The sequence below is a fragment of the Cebus imitator genome, unplaced genomic scaffold (genome assembly GCF_001604975.1).
Source record: "Cebus imitator isolate Cc_AM_T3 unplaced genomic scaffold, Cebus_imitator-1.0 Scaffold315, whole genome shotgun sequence".
Classification (NCBI taxonomy): domain Eukaryota; kingdom Metazoa; phylum Chordata; class Mammalia; order Primates; family Cebidae; genus Cebus; species Cebus imitator.
Window position 1 is genome coordinate 836,518 of NW_016107630.1, and position 6,408 is coordinate 842,925.

Genomic DNA, 6,408 nt, shown 5'->3' on the forward strand with positions numbered 1-6,408 from the left:
CTTTTCAATTTTCTAGTTTATATGCATGGAGATGTTTATAGTATTCTGATGGGTGTTTGTATTTCTGTAGGGTTAATAGTGATATCTCCCTTTTCATTTCTGATTGTGTTTTGTTTACTTGATTTTTCTCTCTTTTCTTCTTTATTAATATAGCTAGTGGTCCATTTCATTAATTTTTTCAAAAAACTAGCTCCTGGATTTTTTGATTTTTTGAAGGGTTTTTCATGCCTCTATCTCCCTCAGTTTGGCTCTGATCTTGGTTAGTTCTTGCCTTCTAGTAGCTTTGGGGTTTGCTTCCTCTTGGTTCTCTAGTTATTTTAGTTGAGTTGTTAGATTGCTAACTTGAGATCTTTCTAGATTTTTGATGTGGGCATTTGATGTTATAAATTTTCCTCTTAACACTGCTTTAGTTGCATCCCAGAAATCCTGGTATGTTGTCTCTTTGTTTTCTTTAGTTTCAAAGAACTTCTTGATTTTTGCCTTAATTTCATTATTTACCTAAGTGTCATTCAGGAGTGAGTTGTTCAATTTCCATATAATTGTGTGGTTTTGAGTGGATTTCTTAATTCTGAGTTCTAATTTTATTGCACTGTGGTCTGAGAGACTGTCACGATTTCAGCTCTTTTGTATTTGCTGAGCAGTGTCTTACTTTCTGTAATGTGATCCACTTTAGAGAAAGTGTTCTGTGGCAATGAGAAGAATGTATATTCCATTGTTTTAGGTTGGAGAGTTCTGTAGATATCTATCAGGTCCCTTTGATCCAGAGCTGAGCTCAGGTCCTGAACATCTTCGTTAATTTTTTGTCTCAATGATCTGTCTAATATTGTCCAAGGGGTGTTAAAGCCTCCTACTCTTACTGTGTGGGAGTCTAAGTCTCTTTGTAGGTCTCTAAGAATTTGCTTTATGAATCTGGGTGTTCCTTTATTGGGTGCATAAGGATTCAGGATAGTTAGCTGTTCTTGTTGAATTGAACCCTTTGAGGTAGTCTTCTTTGAGTTAAATCTGCTTGGTGTTCTATATTTTTCTTATACTTTGATATTAATATCTTTCTCTGGGTTTTGAAAGTTCTCTGCTGGCTAGGCATGATGGCTCATGCCTGTAATCCCAGCACTTTGGGAGGCTGAGGCAGGTGGGTCATGATGTCAGGAGTTGGAGACCAACCTGACCAGTATGGTGAAACCTTGTCTCTACTAACAAAAGATACAAAAATTAGCCGGGTGTGTTAGCACATGCCTGTAGTCCCAGCTACTCAGGAGGTTGAGGCAGAATAATCGCTTGAACCCAGGAGGTGGAGGTTGCAGTGAGCCAAGATTGCTCCACTGCACTCCAGCCTGAGTGACAGAGTGAGACACTGTCTCAAAAAAAAAAAAAATTCTCTGTTATTATCCCTTTAAGTAAACTTTCTACTGATATCTGTTTCTCTACCTCCCCTTTAAGGCCAATAACTCTTAGACTTGCCCTTTTGAGGCTATTTTCTAGATCCTGTAGGCATGCTTCATTGTTTTTTTCTTTTGTCTCCTCTCAATGTGTATTTTCAAATAGCATGTCTTCAAGCTCACTAATTCTCTCTTCTGCTTTATCAATTCTGCCATTAAAAGACTCTGATGGCATTATTTGTTATGTGAATTGTGCTTTTCAGCACCAGAATTTTGGTGTAATTCCTTTTAATTACTTCAATCTCTTTGTTAAATTTATCTGATGGAATTCTGAATTCCTTCTCTATTATCTTGAATTTCTTGGAGTTTCCTCAAAACAGCTATTTTGACTGCTTTGTCTAAAAGGACATATATTTTTTTTTCTAAAATTGGTTCCTGGTGCCTTATTTAGTTCATTTGGTGAGGTCACTTTTTCTTGGATGATCTTGATACTTGTAGATGTTTGTCTGTATCTGTCTAGTCTTCACAGGCTGTGCTTGTTTGTACCTACCCTTCCAATGAAGACTTTCCAGATATTCAAAAGGACTTAGGTGTTGTGATCTAAACTGTATCTGCTTTAGAGGTTTTCCCAAGGCCAGTAACACTGTGGTTCCTATAGACTAACAGAGGCCCCAACTTGATGGTCTTGGACAAAATATGGATGAATTCTTAGAGTACCAGGCAGAGGCTTTTGCTCTCTTCATTTTCTTCTTAAGAACCCAAATCTCTCTCTGTTCTAAGCCATCTGGAGCTGGGGATAGAGTGACACAAGGCAAAACCATTCAGGGCCACCACTACTAGGACTGTGCTGGATCAGAGTGAAACCAGCACAGCACTGGGTTTCACCCAGGGAACACCTAGCCACTGTCTGGCTACCACCTATGTTCCCTCAAGGCCTGGGGCTCTACAATTGGCAGGTGGCAAAACCTGCCATGTCTGTGCCCTTTCCTTCAGGGCAGCAGGTTTCCTCAGTGCCCAGGCAGGTTCAGAGGTGCCATCCAGGAGCTAGGCACTAAAGTAAAAAAAACTTAGAAGTTGACCTGGTGTTCTATTGTACTGTGGCAGAGCTGGCACTCAAATCACTAGACACAGTTCTTCCTACTATTTCTTCCCCTTTGCTTTCTTTTTTTTTTCCTCTTTCTTTTTTTTTTATTGTAATTTTGGTTCTGGGGTACTACATGTACAGATCATGCAGGATTGTTGCATAGGTACATACATGACAATGTGGTTTTCTGCCTCCATCCTCCTGTAACCTATATCTGGCATTTCCCCCTTTATTATCCCTCCCCAACCTCCCTACCCCCCAATGTCCCTCTCTTAGTCCCCTCCCAACAGACCCCAGTGTGTGATGTCCCCCTCCCTGTGCTCATTTGTTCTCATTATTCAACATCTGCCTATGAGCAAGAACATGCGGTATTGGATTTTCTGTTCTAGTGTCAGTTTGCTGAGAATGATGGTTTCCAGGTTCATCCATGTCTCTACAAAGGACACAGACTCATCGTTTTTTATGGCTGCATGGTATTTCATGGGGTATATGTGCCACATTTTCATTGTCCAGTCTATCACTGATGGGCATTTGGGTTGGTTCCAGATCTTTGCTATTGTAAACAGTGCCACAATAAACATACGTGTGCATGTGTCTTTATAATAGAATGATTTATAATCCTTTGGGTATATACCCACTAATGGGATTGCTAGGTCAAATGGAATTTCTATTTCTATATTGATTGCCTTGAGGAATCACCACACTGACTTCCATAATTGTTGAACTAATTTACACTCCCACCAACAGTGTAAAAGTGTTCCTATTTCTCCACATCCTCTCCAGCATCTGTTGTCTCCAGATTTTTTAATGATCACCATTCTAACTGTTGTGAGATGGTATCTCAATGTGGTTTTGATTGGCATTTCACTGATGACTACTGATGAACATTTTTTCAAATGTTTGTTGGCCTCGTAAATGTCTTCTTTTGCAAAGTGTCTGTTCATATCTTTTGCCCACTTTTCAGTGTGTTTGTTTTTTTCTTGTAGATCTGCTTTAGTTCTTTGTAGATTCTGGATATTAGCCCTTTGTCAGATGGGTAGATTGCAAAATATTTTTCCCATTCTGTTGGATGCTGGTTCACTCTAATGATTGTTTCTTTTGCTGTGCAGAAACTCTTAAGTTTAATTAGATCTCATGTGTCCATTTTGGCTTTTGTTGTCAATGCTTTTGGTGTTTTAGTCATGAAGTCCTTTCCTACGCCTATGTCCTGAATGGTTTTGCCTAGGTTTTCTTCTAGGATTTTTATGGTGTTAGGTTTTATGGTTAACTCTTTAATCTATCTGGAGTTAATTTTAGTGTAGTGTGTAAGGAACAGGTCCACTTTCAGCTTTCTGGAGATAGCTAGACAGTTTTCCCAACTCCATGTATTAAACAGGGAACACTTTCCCCATTGCTTGTTTTTGTCAGGTTTGTCAAAGATCAGATGGTTGTAGATGTGTGGTGTTTCTTCTGAGGCCTTTGTTCTGTTCCATTGATCTATATGTCTGTTTTGATACCAGTACCATGCTGTTTTGATTACAGTAACCTTGTAGTATTGTTTGAAGTCAGGTAGTGTGACGCCTTCAGCTTTGTTCTTTTTGCTTAGGATTGTCTTGTGTATGCAGGCTCTCTTTTGGTTCCATATGAAGTTTAAGGTAGTTAAATGATAAAGGGGATATCACCACCAAAGCAACACAAATACAAACCATCACCAGAGATTACTATAAACAACTCTATGCATATAAACCAGCAAATCTGGAAGAAATAGATAAATTCCTGGACACTTACACCCTCCCAAGACTAAACAAGGAAGAAACTGAATCCCGGAATAGTCTTGGGAGGGTGTAAGTGTCCAGGAATTTATCTATTTCTTCCAGATTTGCTGGTTTATATGCATAGAGTTGTTTATAGTAATCTCTGGTGATGGTTTGTATTTGTGTTGCTTTGGTGGTGATATCCCCTTTATCATTTTTTTTTGCAACTATTAGATTCTTCTCTCTTTTTTATTAGTCTGGCTACCAGATTGTTCATTTTGTTGATTTTTTTGAAAAACAAGTCTTAGTTTTATTAATTTTTTGAAAGGTTTTTGACTCTATCACCTTCAGGTCTGCTCTGATCTTAGTTATTTCTTGTCTTCTGCTAACTTTTGAGTGTTTTTGATCTTGCTCCTCTAGCTCTTTTAATTTTGACAATTTTAGATCTTTCCTTGCTTTTTTCATGTGGGCACTGATTGCTATAAATTTCTCTCTGGACACTGCTTTAAATGTGTCCCAGAGATTCTGGTACGTTGTGCCTTCATTCTTATTGGTTTCTAAGAACATCTTTATTTCTGCCTTCATTTCATTGTTTATACAGTTGACATTTAGGAGAAAGTTGTTCAGTTTCCATGTAGCTGTATGGTTTTGAGTGAGTTTGTTAATCTTGAGTTCTAATTTGATTGCACTGCGATCTGATAGACTGTTCGTTATGATTTCTCTTCTTTTACATTTGCTGTGGAGTGATTTACTTCCAATTATGTGGTCAATTTTAGAGTAAATGCCATGTGGTGTTGAGAAGAATGTATATTCTGTGGATTTGGGGTGGAGAGTTCTGTAGAAGTCTATTAGGTCCACTTGGTCCAGATCTGCATTCAAGTCCTGGATGTCCTTGTTGATTTTTTGTCTCATTGATCAGTCTAGTATTGACAGTGGGGTGTTAAAGTCTCCCACATTATTATGTGGGAGTCTAAGTCTCTTTGTAGGTCATTAAGAACTTGCTTTATGTGTCTGGGTGTTACTGCATTTGGTGCATATATATTTAGGATAGTTAGCTCTTCTTGTTGTATTGCTCTTTTTATCATTATGTAATGCCCTTCTTTGTCTCTTGATCTTTGTTGGTTTGAAGTCCGTTTTATCAGAGACTAGGATTGCAACCCCTGATTTTCTTTTGCTCTCCATTTGCTTGGTAAGTCTTCTTCCATCCCTTTATTTTGAGTCTATGTGTGTCTTTGCTCATGAGATGTGTCTCCTGAATATAGCACATTTAAGGGGCTTGACTTTTTACCCAGTTTGCCAGTCTGTGTCTTTTGATTGAGGCATTTAGGCCACTTACATTTAATGTTAATGTTGTTATGTGTGAATTTGATCCTGCCATTTTGTTGCTGGCTGTTTTTTTTCTTTTTCTCATTAGTTGATGAGGCTTCTTCATTGCCTTGTTGGTCTTTACCATATGGCATGTTTTTGTAGTGGCGGGTACTGGTTGTTCCTTTTCATGTTTAGTGCTTCCTTTAGAAGCTCTTGTAAGGCAGGGTCTGGTGGTAACAAAGTCTCTCAGTACTTACTTGTCCGTAAAGGATTTTATTTCTCCTTCACTTATGAAGCTTAGTTTGGCTGGATATGAGATTCTGGGTTGAAAGTTCTTTTCTTTAAGGATGTGAATATTGGCTCCCACTGTCTTCTGGCTTGTAGGGTTTCTACCAAGAAATCTGCTGTGAGTCTAATAGGCTTCCCTTTGTGGGTGACTCTCCCTTTCTCTTTGGCTGCCCTTAGCATTTTTTCCTTCACTTCAACGCTGGTAAATCTGATGATTATATGCCTTGGGGTTGCTCTTCTTGAGGAATATCTTCGTGGTGTTCTCTGTTTTTCCTGGATTTGAATGTTAGCCTACTTTACTATGTTGGGGAAGTTCTCCTGGATAATATCCTGGAGAGTGTTTTCCAGTTTGGATTCATTCTCCCCGTCACATTCAGGTACACCTATCAAACATAGATTAGGTCTTTTCACATAGTCCCACATTTCTTGGAGACTTTGTTCATTCCTTTTTACCCTTTTTTCTCTAGTCTTGCCTTCCCATTTTATTTCATTGAGTTGATCTTCAATCTCTTGTTTCCTTTCTTTGCTTGATCAATTTGGCTATTGAAACTTGTGTACACTTCATGAAGTTCTCGTGCTGTGTTTTTCTGCTCCATCAGGTCATTTATGTTCTTCTCCA

The 6,408-nt window shown here is 38.6% G+C and overlaps 1 long non-coding RNA gene across 1 annotated transcript; it reads left to right on the plus strand.

Moving 5' to 3' along the window:
- The first annotated feature begins 648 nt into the window (after nt 1-648).
- On the plus strand, nt 649-5,147 carry LOC119467656. The gene is made up of 3 exons (XR_005196201.1): nt 649-815; nt 2,448-2,449; nt 5,118-5,147. It is a non-coding gene; the product is annotated as an uncharacterized LOC119467656 (long non-coding RNA).
- Nucleotides 5,148-6,408: the final 1,261 nt, after the last annotated feature.